The following is a 16,544-nucleotide window of genomic DNA, read 5'->3' as shown; positions in this document are numbered from 1 at the left end:
AAAAAGGAAGACTAATATAGAGGTCTTCCTTTTTTGCTATATTTTTGTCTCTAAAATTTATTAGGGTTTTGTAATCAAATATTTTGCTAAATGAAATTCCAAGTCAAGATAAAGGAGTTTAATCATGTAGCCTAAATACACTGTGAAAATACTAAATAAATCACACAGTTAAACTGTCGAATATACAAACTGCACAAATAACTAACTAATAATAATAGATATATCTATTTGAGGAATTTTGATTTAGGCCTATATCCATTCTACTGGTCATTATATGCAGGAAAACGAATAAGTGACAATATACAGACGTTTCTTGATATTGTTTCTAAGCCATAGTAAAATATCCTATTTAATTAGGTAGCTTTATAGTCATTAGGTTTGTCGAGGAAGGAACCATGAAACGGTACACAGTGCTCTTGCCGGGAATCGAGCTTGAGACCTCCCGATGATATCCGGACGTGCTTCCAATTATACACGAAGTCACGAAATAAGAAGAGAGAAAAATCCTTTATAGCTTATCTTTTATTGTAATTAGAATCAAATGAATTGTTATCAGAACCATATTCTCATAAGATATTCATATGTACTTTTATTTCTTAAAATTTGTCTTAAAATATAAGGAAGATCTCGTACTTGACGGATCTTAAGAACGGTATATAGTATATATATATAAACAAATAAATATGTACGTCAATATGGTACATCTATGGACAGCTTAATATTTGGTTGATAACATCATCTTCAATCAATCATAGTAAGAGTCGAATTAATCCTTGAGTTGAAAAGATAGCTGTAGCAATTAGAAGAATTTTCGCAGAGTTAAGTACTTCTGTGGGTGTCCATAATGCTCAAAAATGCTGTCAATATAAAATAACTGAAAAATAGTTACGAAAATTTCTAAAGCTTTAATTTAAATTTAGTTGTAAAAACGTTAAGAAAGCAATCGGTAAATATTCAAATTGCTTGAGAAATTACTCCGGTTTCGTATCCCAGGTCATTCACAAATAAATGCAGAATAAATGGATAAGGGTGATAACTTTATAACTTCCCTGTTTCATTATTCAACATGGTATAACATCTGGTAGATTTCGGTAGCATAAACTAACGAGATCTAGAAGACTGTGTGAAGAATTATCCTCAAGACATGTCCAAAGAAGGGTGTAAAGAACCCTTGAGATTCCCTTCATATTTTAGGGATGGAAGGACTTATTTCATTCTCCCATACTTAGTATAAGTGGTATAAGTAGTTACTATTTTCGCGTGTTAGAGGTTAGCACCCCCAGATGGCACGTGGAAGATTCCTACATCTATGAATTAAAGAAAAAGATTTAAATTACCAGATTTAATAAAATTTATTGCTTCTCTGATTCAGGTGGCTATCAAAACCTAATTTAATTCATTACCGCAAACAAAAACCTCAAAAACTTAAAATCTACGAAAAATGGCCCCACTAGGGCGTACACAAATGGCCCCACTAGGGCGTACACAAAAGCCAACATTCCTGTTCAATTCAAATAGGTAACGATGACCTTAAAATTAAATGTAGTAAGTTTCATTGAACTGCACAAAGAATAATTTAACGGCCAGAAAGGCTCTGAATCATAAAAGTCGGCGTAATCAAGCCTAAAGACTAGAAGCATTCAACGCCGCAGAAATCTGATTGCTAGTAATTCAAGAGAGTAACGTGGCCTTCAAGTAGGCATAACACGCTTTAAAATAACCTTCCCTTAAATATTACTACTTTGTACATGATTTGAATAAACTCATGCTAGCTTATTAACATTCCGGCAAGAAAACGTGGGTTGAAAATTGAGAATCGAAGGAAAGTTGTTTTAAAATAAAAATTAACTGTTAGATAAATTAAATGAATTCCCCACAGTGTTATCAGTATTTACATATGCAATTCATTGCCGCATATTGCAGAATATAAGTCTTAAAAATCGGTAACAGAACAGACCCGAAAATCAGGAAATGTGTAAAAGTTGTTTCTTATTAAAAAATTATTATTCATTATGTGAATTATTTAATTTTGTAACATATATGTAACATAAACAAGAAGAACACTTTCTCAGTTCTTAGCTCTTCAAAAAGGCATTCTTGTGCGCAGAGATTTTGCTTACTTTGCTCTGAAATCAGAAACCATATTCAGCCCCTAAATGAAATGAGCTTAAATGCTTTAGTTTATAATTTAACTATTTGCCATTAATTTACCAATTTTTTATTTATCTACTTATATACTTTTTTATTTTTAATTATTGATTATTTTATTTATCTTTTCTGATGACTTTCCACAAGGCGCTAATTTTAGGAATTAAGTCCTAAATAAAATGAAACCAAAAATTTATGAAAGCTGTACATATTTAGAATGCTTTTATTGTAACTCATGCGGATACGCTAAGCTGTTTTAGTTAGATTATTTCTTTTTAATTTTATTATTTGCGCCATTTTTCGTAGATTTTAAGTTTTTGAGGTTTTTGTTTGCGGTAATGAATTAAATTAGGTTTTGATAGCCACCTGAATCAGAGAAGCAATAAATTTTATTAAATCTGGTAATTTAAATCTTTTTCTTTAATTCATAGATGTAGGAATCTTCCACGTGCCATCTGGGGGTGCTAACCTCTAACACGCGAAAATAGTAACTACTTATACCACTTATACTAAGTATGGGAGAATGAAATAAGTCCTTCCACCCCTAAAATATGAAAAATGGAGTAAACACTAAAATTACTAATAATTCAGCGAGTCTATATATTGATTATGAATAGTCTCGCATACTCATTGTTCTGAAGTATCAAGCATGACGCTTTGAAATTTTCGTATCTACAAATAACGAAGCCATCAAGCGTGAGCTCAAGAACGATACACGTACAGACTTAACGCATAAAACCAGACCTAACCCTAGACCAGCGGCAATGCACTTATTCCAAAGAATGTTATTCTCACACATAAAATTGTCAATTACTTTGAAAATTTCGCGTCGTCCAGTTGCTCTATCATGAAGAGATTCACGAAATAAATACTCTTCGGCAATTCGTGTATCTTCTTCGAAAGATAAGTAAACTAATAATTGAACAAATTTTGCTATATCAGTACTTTCATATTATTGCAAGGCAAAATACTTGGTATGTTTTATTTTTTGAATTAAGGTTTTTATGGAATCTACCATTTCATGAATTCGCCGACTTACTTTATCATTTGATAACGGAATATTATTAAGTTCATTAGCTGCTTTTTCGTTGAATAAGGTTTAAAGGATAACTTTAGCTGCTGGTAATATAAGGTTTTGTCCAATAGTTTGAGCCTGAGAAGTCTTGGCAATTATTAGGCTTACTAGATTGTAGAGACAATAGGTATTTTTTGGAAGCAGGAGAAATGAAAAATTTGCAACGCCTTCGCTGGGAATCGAACCGCGGACCTCTCAATTACGCGCTGAGCGTGCAGAACACCACACCACGAAGGCACGCTAAGAAGGCGGGAGAAATACCTTATAAGGTAACTAACCTCTCTTCGGAGTAGGCTTTGGCAGCCATTGATCCATGTAACATTGACAAGACAATAACAAGAACTAGGTGACTAGCTTCCAAAGCTTTTTCACTTGAAGTAATGAAAACCTTTGATTACTTGTTTACTATTTTTGAACTCCGATAATTTCCTCTTAAAATACTCTTCAGATTTATCATTTAAATTGGCATGCTTGGATTCAAGATGTCTTTTAAGAAAGGATGGTTTCATACTTTGATTGAATAATAGTTCACCGCAAAGAGCACATTGAGGTTGAAGGTGCATTCCATCCCCATTCCAAGTAAAACCAAATGATAAATAACTTTCATTATATTTTCTACAAACAATTTTTCTTTTCTTTTCAATATTCTTAGTGCTAGTAGATCGTTCTGAATCCATCACCTGTGAATCATCATTTTCCCGCTTAGTCAATCCTAGCCATTTTTCCATTTTGGAAGTCTAGGTTTGTTTTATTTTTCTCACAAATATTTAAATGAAGAATATATTACGAGTTCTTCAAAAGCAAACGACGATATTCTCAAATTGCGTAGAAAAGTAAGGAATTCAAAGCAACAAAATGCCTGTTGTTAGAGACAGCATATCGACTTAAAAAAAGGGGTTCTAACTGAAAATAGAGCAATATGAGCCCGGAAATAGTGGCGACATAACATGTAGACATTTTATTAAGTCGATCAACTCTAAAAGAATTAATAAGGTACTATTATCGTTTTATAAGAACTTATTTTTATTTCCTATAAAATACAGCATGCATTTCTAATACTCCTTTTAAAACCATCATTTATTACAAATTTTGTTATGTCTATGGTTCAGAGAATATAAGTGAAAATAAAAACGGATTATTTTGCTGAAGTCTATGATCGACTATTGACCTTTAACAAAGCTCAGATTGCACAAATTTACGAATGTTAGGGAAAAAACTCAGGATATTGGGGTATTTAATTTTTGAATTTAATAGTTAAAAATACTTTGTTTCTTTGCGTACCCCAAATTTTCTCTTGCGTACCACCGGTTGAGAATCGCTGCCCTAGACAAACTCAAACAAGTTCTAAACGATGAAGTTCTGATTTGAGAGATTTAGATATACTTGTTCTTTAAAGCTTTGATGTGCTCAGAAGAAGTATATTCGAGGTATTTGGTATTGAAATCAGAAAGGTATCCCCGAAACTGGGAAACTTGATTAAGAAAAGAAAATAATGCATATTTTAAATTATACTTTAGTGGCAGAGAAACAGCAATCGTCTTATCTGTTTTAGAAGAAAGAAAGCTATAAACTTTTAACTTTTAGTCGTCAGAAAATAAAAATTGCTGAATTTTATGTGTCTTTACTTTGGAAAGGTGAAATAAAGAAATCTTAAGGAATAAGCTTAGGCCCAATGATCTGGGAGGTCGTTTCGGAAGATGTACTAGAGTCGTCAATATGGTATCAGAACGTACTAGGCAGAAATTAGCTGCTAGATTACGAGTCCTTGTTACATTTTTGCGACATGTCTTGTAAAATGTCATGCAAAGATCCAATTATAGTTGTCTCTAGATTTATTAGAGTCGTCACTCTGGTATCGGAACGTACTAGGCAGAAATTACACTCATGTCCATAGATTAAGGATAATGCAAAATCAGGCAAAGGAAGAGTTAGAAGCAAAACAAATTTAACTTATTTGTAAAGCTTATTTATTAAACAAAAGGTAAAGAGCAAAAAAAGATACTATATGTTTGATATTATTAAAAAAATTAGCGATTTTTTCTCCCTGAAACAAATTACAAAAAAAAAAAAAAAAATCTATTTACAAAAAACCAATATTACATGGTTGGTATGATTGTTAATACATTGCATGTCTCCCAGACGATGCAACGACTAGGCATGCTGAGTATCAAATTATCGATCTGATCTTGGGGGATATTACACCACTCAAAACGCAATGCTCTCCGAAGTTCCGGTAGACATGTAGGAGGAGGTTGACGGGCTGCATCTAGTCGTCCAAGCATGTCCCACACGTACTCTACTGGATTCAAGTCCGGTGAGAATGCTGGCCAGTCCATACGGGTGATATCCTCCGATTGAAGGCATTCGCTTACGATGTTTGCACCGTGAGGACGGGCTTGTCATCCATAAACACAAATTGTGCGCCCATGGCGCCCCGAAACAAACGTACATGTTGTTCCAGAATGACGTCCCGATAGATTTGGCTAGTCATGGTTCCAATTTGAACATGCAGGTCATTTCTGGAACCCAGAATAATTCCACCCCAAACGAGCACTCCTGCACCACCGTAACGGTGTCGTTCGATGATGTTTTCTTGGTGGTAACGGGTACCTGGAGCTCTCCATATGAAAGTCCGGCGAGAATCAGACTGCAAGCTAAACCTGGACTCGTCGGAAAACATCACACAAGCCCACTGTTGCGGTGTCGACAATGCATGCTCTCTACTCCAGGCTAACCGCAGGCGACAGGGAGTTGCAGTACGTGGAACGCATCTGACAGGTCTACGAGCATATAGACCAATCTGCCCTAAGCGTTTGTACACGGTCTGCCTTGAAATTGTCGTACCAGTGGCTGAAGAGAGCTGACGAGACAGGTCTGAGGCTGTGCTCCGCCTGTTTCTTTTGGCAGTAACTGCCAAATACCGGTCCTCATTAGGCGTTGTAACTCTGGGGCGACCTGTGCTGTAACGTCTACTCACATTACCATCATCTTGGAATCGTTGCCAAAGCCTGGAGATGACACTCTGGGCAATTCCAAGTTCGTCTGATACTTCCAGTTGGGTACGCCCACATTCCAGACGGCCGATAATTTTACCACGTAAAAAATCATCCAAATGCGTCCTTTGTGTCATAACTATTCGGTTATTGCACTGAAATGCTTATAAAGCGCCTGCGAACAATTTTACTTCTTTGCCTGTATTCCTTATATATCACTCTCTTACACTCTCGTCATTTTGACGTACCATCGGTGTCATCTGGTTACTTCCTGAATTTTGCATATGATTCTGGAAGATGTGTGTAGTGATTTTACAGGTGATATATTTATTTTAGAGTTCGATTTCCGCGTGATTCCGAATTATCCTTAATTTATGGACATGAGTGTAACTGCTAGATTATGCTAGATTATGTCCTTATTACATTTGTGCGACATGTCTTATAAAATGTCATATAAAGATTCTCAGTATAGAAAACAACTTTTAAAATTACGCTAAAAAGCAACCTTAAATTAACGTAGATTTTGAATAAAACTCTGGCGATATCGAAAGCAATGTGATACAGGGATACAGGTCCTTCTTATTCAGAAGCAAAAACATTTTGGCGTATTTATCTTCCAGTTTGATAGGAAAAACATGTAGGCTTCAGTTAAAGGTGTTTTTTTTATTACTTGATCACTTAATGCTACTGAGAACAATTATATAGAGAAATTTGCAGTTCTGGTCATAGGATGCTGTCTGGAAGGCTTAGACTATTTTCTAATAACATTAAAGCTTTTTTTAGAGATATGATAAATGCCAAGCTAAGACAGATATGCAGCACGAGAGATGTAAACCATCTCACTGTCAATTTTGCTGTATTTCTAATCTCTTCCCCTCCTATGGGCTGCCTAATTTAATAATCGAAGATGGATCCAGGAGTGTGCTTGTCGTTGTTTATAGATGTTAAAGTACCAGTGACGACAGCATTAAACAATCTATACCCAGTTCCTTCTTATTTTTTAATAAAAAATGCACTCCAAGGGGATCAAATCCCAGAATCTCGAGTTTTATAGCATGTTTCTCCAGAGATCTTTCGCACTGATTCAATTAAGCGTTCCAAAATTCTCAAAAAGACTACAGTTACAAGTGTCGGAGCCTAATGCGTGTTTCAAACCCTTTGTTATGTCAAATGAGTAAACAGATAGCTTTCACTAACTTTTATATTGGCTGCGGCTAATTTGCCTCGTGGTTTTCCCCATGTGTAACGTGTATACGAGCCAGTTTCCCTTAGAAAGTCCTCCACGAAGGCATCCCTCCTCTTAGGCAGATAGCCCTCGAGGCTTTGCCATAATCACACACACACGCGGCTAATTTGCCGATTTTTGTTTAGGTGCATATTTAGATACACTCGTGAGAAAAATTAAGAAAATTTGCATATTATACAGAATTTCTGAAAACTGAATGGGCAGATTTTAATGAAATTTGGTATGAGTATACATATGTAACGGAGAAAGAGATGTAATACACAAAAGCCATTTCATGTTCGGATGATTATCAATAATGCTCATAGTGCAGGGATGTCTGAAATTCATTTCGTGATATCAAAATGAAACTGAGTCTAATGTGGGGTATCATTCCATCTCACAGTCGGACAAGTTGGGCAATGTGATGGCATACTAGATAGGAGGCAGTTGAGGAATCCTTGTGGCAGTCAACCTTATACCTGCAGCAAAACAATTTTCAACTCCGGGATGGTGCTCGGAGGTGGATGGGGAGATGAAATTGTCCTCCCAAGAGCGTCTATACTGAGTCTATAATGTCAGGAGATCTGATTGGCCAATCCAAGTGGTGAATATCTTAACTTTCCAGGTAATCGTCGACCAGCTTAACTCTATGTGGACGAGCGTTGTCGTCCTTTAACAGGAACCCAGGACCAACTGCGCCCCTGAAATGTTGAACATACGGTTGTAAAAGCTCCTCTCTGTATCTCATGGCAGTCAGGAAGCCTTTGTTAAATATATGCAAGGATGTGCAGCTGCCCAACGTAATGTCTGTCCAAGCCATTACACCTCCACTACCGTAATGACCCTTTTTCCTGATGAGGGAATGATGGTATCGTGTTCCAGCTTGAGAATATGTGTTCACTGTAACGTGGCCGAGCTTCCGGGATGGAAAAATTAAGACAGGTTGCCTTTTTTTTAGATTTATTTAAAAACGTAACATAGGCTGCCTTGGTTAATTAAGACGTAACATTACAGCATTATTACAAAAGGGCAAAGACAACTTTCCCGCCGAGCGATGCGTCTTACTTTCTCGGCATTTCTCACACAAAAGCTACTTTTTTATACTTCCAAGATGAGTCAATGGAAAAACGCCAAAGAGAGGTGCCCTTAACGAGTTTTCTTGATCAACATTGACAGACCCTACGAGGACACCGAAGGTCGTTCCCATGATAAGAATAAAGAGTGTGTTCCCAAGAGAAGTAAATTCCCTAAGGGTGCACTCCTGTTGTTTTTTACACCATGTTGAATCTCGACGTGCTGGATCTGTAAAAAGCACAGTGCTCTACTGACGTCTGGTTCCACTGATGTTTTGTCTGCACCATGTGTGTCTGTACTCGCACTCTTGTGTACTGCAGTGAGCGGGATTCCTACTCGGCAGTAGAGTGTCAAATAACTGTAAGTGGCCAAATAACGATCCTCCTTCGTCATTGTGGATTTTGGTCGACCTTGTGCAGATTTTCTCGTTATGGATCCTGTGTTCTGAAATTGTTTCCATAAATTAAAGATAGCACTGGGCGTGACAAAGATTTCTCTAACCACTTAAGATTGTGATTGGCCTGCCTTCTATCTATCGACAATTCACCATCTCATTTTGTCATTCGTACGTTCTTGGCTACTCATTTTACCTGATGCTCTATAAAATTTACTCAACTTTTGTGAGAAGACACGGCGAATATCGTAAAGAAATGCTCCGAAAACCCCTCGTGAGCTTACATGCCCTTCATATATACAGCTTTGCAGACACGCACGTGTACGCTTACTTATTCTACTCGGCATATTTGCATAATTCGTCGCCGACATAATTAGTACCTTTCGTTCAGTACTTTTCGTAAAATTAGACATTTGCAAATTCTTTTAACTTTGCCCATTGAATGTAAATATTTTTCTTTAATTGTGATAACTTTAATGTCGAAGAAGTAAATGCCTTTCAAAAATCGACATATCGGTGAAGGATCTGCCTGCCGTTTCTTGCTCATATCTATGAGGATAAAGAATATTTAGACTGTTTGCGACTGTTTAAAAGATATTTTACGCCTTTTAGATTCAAACAGAATTGCGCTGTCTAAAATGAGTTTAATTTCAAGATTTTTGTAAATGTTATTTATTATTTAGTCTTACTTATTTTCTGATATCTGATAATATAAATATTATTTCTTGTATCTGGTTCCATAAATATTATTTATAGTAATATTTAATAAACAGCGATTACCAAAACCGTGTTAGACAAAAAAATAAGCATTTTTTTTAAATATGTAAAGTGCGCAAAATGCAACGATGTATGTGCAGATAAAATCTGTGTACGAAAATTAAAAAAAAAAAAAAAAAAAAAAAGAAAAAGAAAATATATGATGTACATGTCCTCCAATACCATATAAGACATGGAACTGCTGGAATACCAACGAGCTTTAAGTAAACTGTTAAATCAAATCTAATTTATTTGTAAACGTTATGTCTCAGTGTTAATTATAGACTATTCTTCCATGCAATGCACAATGATAACTACACGTGCTCATGTAAACATTTGTTCTCATACTTTGATTTGGAAACATCGCATCGATCGTAGTTTATCCTCTGGTCATAATGTTTCGGATATGCGAATCAATGACTTAACAATCGCATTTTTTTTAAAGCAGCGTATCTTCAGAATTCCATATAAGTGATATGTGTTTCCGTACATTTATTCTTATCTTCGCTATATTATTTATATTCGCTATTTTATTCCTTAAAAATTAATACATAGCGATAACATTTGGTAGTAGCATACTTTTATTTGAAAAGTGTTTTACACAAAAGTGAAACAAATACAAAATTGTGGACTGAGGGTAATACGTTTAATTATTTCATAAAGAGAGCTTGTAGGGTTACGATCTGGTAATTCTAAATTAGTCTTACAATCCTAACAAAGATGAAGTGAGTTATCACAATGCCTGAAACAACGACAAAAATCTTCAGAAAGTTAAAATAATCTTTTGATTTAAACAGAATTATTAACATAAGTGCACGTTCTTATGCTACAATGATCACAACTCGTGGTGATGAAAAATAAATAGAATAGTTCAATTTAACGTAATTCTTGAACACACTCAAGGACTACATAATTAAATACTACTGCAAGCTGGTTTAAGAACTCTACTGGAAAGTCAGAATTAAAGTATCGGCAGCGAGAAAACGCAAAGCTGAATAATTGCAACTATTAGAACTGGCAGGAAACTGACCACGCAGCCCTTCCGCGACACAGGAATGCACTCTGTCTCAAATTCAAAACCACAGCTTAAATACTCGCTACTAATTTGCATTCCGGTGAGGAATACCGAAAGGAGAATATATAGTAATGATTGAAATTATAAATATCTGGTTAATTAATCTAAGATTTCCTATAAGATCTTCTTTATAATAAACTTACTCTAATTGCATTTAGCATAATTACAAGAATGCATTTAATGCTCCTAAATATAATACTATGTTATTCACAATCACATACCTATCTCAAATACCGAATTTGAGAAGTTTCAGATTATTTCATAATATAATTTTTTACGAAAGTCTATCCAAAACTTCAGGTAACGTATCACTTTTCGGTTTATCAATTTTAGTTAAAATCTAATATATTGTTTCCATTAATATAAAGTCTTGAACACTAATATTGAATAGATTTGGATTATATTTTAATAAAGTTTATTAAAAACTGTTAGGAGTTTTAAGTAAAGAACTACTTCAGCAAATAGAAAAACAACCATTTTTAGTCGTAATTAATTCAAAAATGGTCTATTTAAAGTTGTTCAAGAATGGTTTATAAGGTATTTCTCCCACCTTCTTATCGTGCCTTCATGGTATAGTGGTATGCAAACTGGGCGCCTATTCCAGAGGTCCGTGGTTCGATTCCCGGCGAAGGCTTTGCTCATTTTTTATCTTTCCTGCTTCCAAAAAATAACTAATGTCTCTACGGGTTTACTATGAGTACATCAAGAATGGTCAAGGTAATTCAAGACCTAGTAGTAATGCTCTGGATTTAGTTAATTCCTTTCAATTAAATTTCTAAAATTAAACAATTACATAAAAATACTCAATAATTTTAAGCAGGAATAAACCATTTTGTCTCATGGAACAGATAAAACATTTTTCTATTCAATTTCATTTTTCATGGCTATCAAAATAAGTTTTCTTCGCCATGCATGATTTTTGTGATCGAAAGGAGATATTTTATTAAAAACCATTAAATTAAAATGCAAAGTATTATTTATTGTGAAGTGAATAACGCAAGAGCAGTGAATACGATTCGTAACAATAAAATTCAGTTGTTGTAAATAATGAAAATTTATTTCATTTACATAAAATACCTGTGTTCAGAATATTCAAAATTATCGTATAAGAGCTAAATTTGTTTTATGTATTTAATATATTAAAAAGCAACGAAATGACTAAGGGAAAAAGCAATTTACAAATAATGAACAAAACTAATTTAGTGAAAGTAAAGAAGTGTGTATTCCGAGGATGATCCGTGCTGAAGTTTCTGACATTAAAACATCGGAAGGCATGTAAAATAACTAGTTTCACGTATTTTTATTTAAAATATAACGTTAAATAAAGTTTTTAAATAATCAAGTATTATAATGCATTTTAATTAATATAAAATAATCAGGGAATGAATTTATAAAAAAAAATTTAGTTCTTGTATTTTTGCGTTTATTACTTAATAATTATTTTTGCAGTTGTCTGTGTATATAAAATTTTAGGATTCGAAGACCTTAGGGAGGGAAAAAAAACCCTCCTAATTTTAAAGCAGTTATGAGTTCAATGCGAGTTTATAGCTGAAAGGAAAATATCATATTGTTCCAGTGCGAGACAAAGAGTTTATGAATAGACATCCAATTTATACTTGCTTTTGGGATGGAGAGAATCTTCTTTCCCTTTGAAGTAGGGGGTAGTATATTCGACTGTAATATCTGCGGGATCGAATGGCCCGTTATTTTAAGGTCTGTTTATGTTAGGTTTAATAATGGAGTATGTACTTTACACAGAAAGCTGTCATAAAATAATATTGTTTTTTATGAGTTGTTCTTCAAACGTGATTGTTCCGAATCCTAAGGAGATATGTCCTATGTTTACGTATTCACACAAATTTCTTATTTCGTCACTGAAAAATAAAATGAAAAAATAAAAATAAATTCTTGCCTGACTTATTTTACTTTCCAGAAGAAGGTTTTTGCCTCTTCGTTTTTGTCAACCCGTGCGAATTTCATCTACTCCCGGCGAGTCGCATCGTCTCCTTCGAAAAAGCATTTTCCATTCGTATAAGCAAAGACTAAAAAAGTAACGAAAAAATCAATCTCCGGAAACAGAAAACAGAGTTCCTTGCCTCAGACAAAAAGTGCAGTGAAAAAGCAGCTTCTTTGTTTACGCATCTCACTTAGTCTGGCATTTCATCTTTTCCCCCGATTCCTTTAATGCAGGGGATATTTTTCACCTTATTTTTATTCTTACTCTGTTAAATCACTTATTTCTTCTCCCTCCATAGTTCCATTTTTTTCTATCTACTTATTTACTTTTTTTAAAACAATTTTTGGCAAGGAACGGTGTTGTGACCGTCCCCCAAGCGTGTTGAGGCGACGTCTCATTGGTCCTCGGGACATAGGTATCGTTTCTATGGGGACAGCGGCATCCGAGCTAATGGTCACCATAGCAACGGGAGCGAGGGCAAATATTTGCCCTTCTTATCTGGGAGTCCAGGGGATTATGGGAGAAGAGGGACACATGATGATGATGATGATGAATGAACGAATGAAGGACGGAAAGAATGGGTGAATGGAGAGAGGGTGGAGGAGAAGAAGAAAAGTGGAAACTCAATCTGATAAAAGCTTGACACGGAATAACCAATTTACACAGGGGGGCGACTCTGTACTTTATACGTACCTGAGTCACGATTGGAGGACACGTGTTAACGCTATCCCTTTACACGTTCTCATATGTGGCGACGAGTACAGACATGCAAATAGCACCTCAGAGTAAATTATGTTTTTACTCGCTAATTTTGATCATAAAAGGCTCCACAGACAGCGTGAACGCTTTATATTGGCTCATGATCGGTTATGCGACATAGAGTAGTCGAAAGTGATATTCAAGATTCTGGAAAGAGCGCATAACTATGCATTAATGTAATAATTTTATTAGCAATTCAAAGAATATGTATTTATGTAAAAGAAGTGGAAAATATATATTTGTCTAAAACAAGTGGAAAGAAGCGTTGAATATACAAGATGCGGAATTTACGGAAACAGCTTAAATCTTTCACTTCAGTACTGCTCTATGTCAAAAAGAGTTTGCAGTCCCCCTTCAATTAAGTCTTAACTGTTACTCATTCATTTGGTCTCTTTTTGATTTTGTTACTATTTTGACTTCTTTCTTTGTTGCACTATGATTTGAAATGATCTGTAGCCTTTATTAGAAGAGAGAGAGAGAAATTGAGATTTTACAAACTGGACTGCGGTGCTGAATATTTTTTATTACAATCACAATGATTGAATTTATTTACCTTTGGGTCTTTAATAAGAAATCTGCAATTGATTCAATTTTTTCTGACAGAATTGGGTTTCGAAACGTTTTTTGTGTATGTTGTAAGACGCGTAATTTCTTTTTGATCATACTCTATATCAGGCTTGGCAAAAAAAAAAAAAAAAAAAAAAAAAAAGAGGGCTCTGTGGCCCCTTAATTGCAGCCCACGTAGAAACGCAGTAATTTTATCTTTCGAATATTATTCCATTTTGAACAAAATCATGTTACGATATGCTGTCAGTAATTTCATTTTTTAAATTATATGCATAGCAATTTTAAATAGTTTTTAATTGGTAAGATTTCTACGACTTGTTACTGTGACGATATTACTTTTAGAACATGTAAGAGCTAACAGGGCAGCAAAAAAGGCTGAGACATTAGTGACAAGCTACCAGATATGTACCAGATATTATTGAATAGCACTACAAGTATATTTAGTTGTGATTTGCATTCAATGAATTAATAAAATTGCTTAGCGTTAACTTTTATTGCCGAATGTTGGCTCTCACATTAGTTGTGTAGGAAATATAAATTGTTATTGTTATTTAAAAAATGTCCCTGTTAAGTTGGCAGATTATTTTAAATAATATTTCGCTCGTATTATTCCATTTTTTTCCATGGGGTACTCTTTTCTATCTCATTTGTTTTACAGCAGTCGTTCTCAACTAGTTTTTCCCCATGTACTCCTTAACCATCGCTAGATTATTCCTCCCCTCCTCCTGTCCCAAACTCAAAAAATACATACATACATTTATTTAGCTTTAGATTATTTTTTAATATGTTTTATGAATTAAATAACAAAACGTATAGAAAATATTGATAAATACCGAAACTTGAATAAAAGAAGTTTATTTTTTTTTCATTTTTTATTCATAAACTAAAAGAAACTACTTAACAGCTAAGTAAAAGGTCGACCGCATTACCCCCTGAAACATTGAAATTCTCCCCTGGTTGAGAATCCCTGCTCTAGAGTAAAGAAACATGATACAATAATCGATTTGAATATGTAAGAAAGGCATATTAATTCAGCCCTTGCGCACAAAAGACTGACTAATCTGAAGTCATGACTAATCTTGCTCTTCTACATATCCAAATATTACTTTTTTTAATGCTTATATCAGAGCCGTGTCGAGGTTATGACAAGTGAGGCACTTGCCTCACATTAAATACGAGAGGAGGCGTAAAATTAAAATATGATAAATTAAGTATTAATGTGAAAGTAATAACAAAATACTTAAAGACGCAATTTTGAGATTTGTTTCATGTGTTAAAATCTGTCAGCACAGCCTCCGGCCTTAAGAGTAACTTAACTTGTAACAGTACAGTTTGTTTAACTAATAAACTATTTTAATTTGTATCTTTACTGCTCTTTCTTACTTCAGTCACGCAACTCGTTCTTTTTAGAAAGTTATGTCGATTCCATATAACAAACGTTGGTGTATAAAAGGAGTTTCATCGGAATCGTAGATGTGGGTGAGAGAGCGAACGAGAAACACAGGAGTCGACCTTGGAGTTGAATTAGCTGCTGAGGAATGTTTGATCGTAAGCCTAGCCGCCGTAAAAGAGTTCATCAAAATAGAATTGTGTGAACTATAATGTGATTTTGGTTATACAGTTACAGAGCTACTAGAGATTTTGGTTATACAGTTACCTGTGGTACTACATAGAAACTAGGCCAGCTTCTATGTAGTACCACAGGTGATTGAGGTATTGCTGAGCCTAGTTAACTGCTAAGCTTCAGCCCCAGTTTTGAAAACGCTCGAATGTCCTGTTGCCGTACAGACACTATACGCTTACAAACATCCATGAGTTCTCTGGGATTCGAGCCTCGGTCCATTGCTATGGCAGTCAGGGTTACTAACAACTGTACCTGATGCGCGGCATTTTTGTTATGCACAAGTACTACATATTTAATACAGGTGTCATGAACTTGACTGAGAAGCCATTTGCCTCTTTAAAGTGAAATAATAAGCTTTATGGTAATTTTATAAAACTGCGAAAATGACCTGTCGTTCACGAATCTGATTACTACTTGTGTTGCGTTCACTTGAGTTTTTCAAAATCTTTCATGATTTAAATATATTTTAAGCCTGGAAAGTTAATGATGGAATTGTTTTTTTTAAACGATGCGAATAAAAAATTAGGTGACTGATGATATCGATAAAGTCAGATTTAAGCTAAGTAAAATTTTAAGTTATGTATATACCTTTAAGCGTTTTCATGGGGTAGTAACTTATGTTCTCATGCTAAAGACATTCTCCACGTATATGGAACTGTAATGATTCAATTTTGCTTTCATTTCTAGCTGCATCAAGGACCTGATGTGTGAGACATTTGTGCTAAATAATATAACTTAAGCACGCTGGCTTAGTGAATCCTACGAGCTTTTGAAAAGACTGACTGGATAGTTTGTTGCCCTGATTGGTATGGCAGTCAGCATTGTCAATCGCCATATGTTCAGTCTGGGTTCGAGTCCCGGAGAAAGCATAAATGTTTGTAAATGTATAATGGCTTT

General features: G+C 34.8%; 2 long non-coding RNA genes across 5 annotated transcripts in view; one reads left to right on the top strand and one right to left on the bottom strand.

Moving 5' to 3' along the window:
- The window catches only part of LOC118191772 (uncharacterized), a 50,230-nt gene extending 37,101 nt beyond the window's left edge, over positions 1-13,129 (bottom strand). Inside the window, exon 1 of the long non-coding RNA XR_015039054.1 lies at positions 12,653-13,129. This is a non-coding gene — a long non-coding RNA (uncharacterized LOC118191772). The remainder of the gene's footprint in view (positions 1-12,652) is intronic.
- LOC118191773 (uncharacterized) overlaps positions 1-16,544 on the top strand; it is a 478,434-nt gene that overhangs the window by 95,448 nt on the left and 366,442 nt on the right. The window lies entirely within an intron of this gene.

This window comes from Stegodyphus dumicola, chromosome X2 (assembly GCF_044657685.1).
Source record: "Stegodyphus dumicola isolate Sdum_Otavi_A_Nest chromosome X2, ASM4465768v1".
In the NCBI taxonomy this organism is placed as follows: Eukaryota; Metazoa; Arthropoda; class Arachnida; order Araneae; family Eresidae; genus Stegodyphus; species Stegodyphus dumicola.
This window is presented reverse-complemented; position numbering and strand designations above follow the sequence as displayed.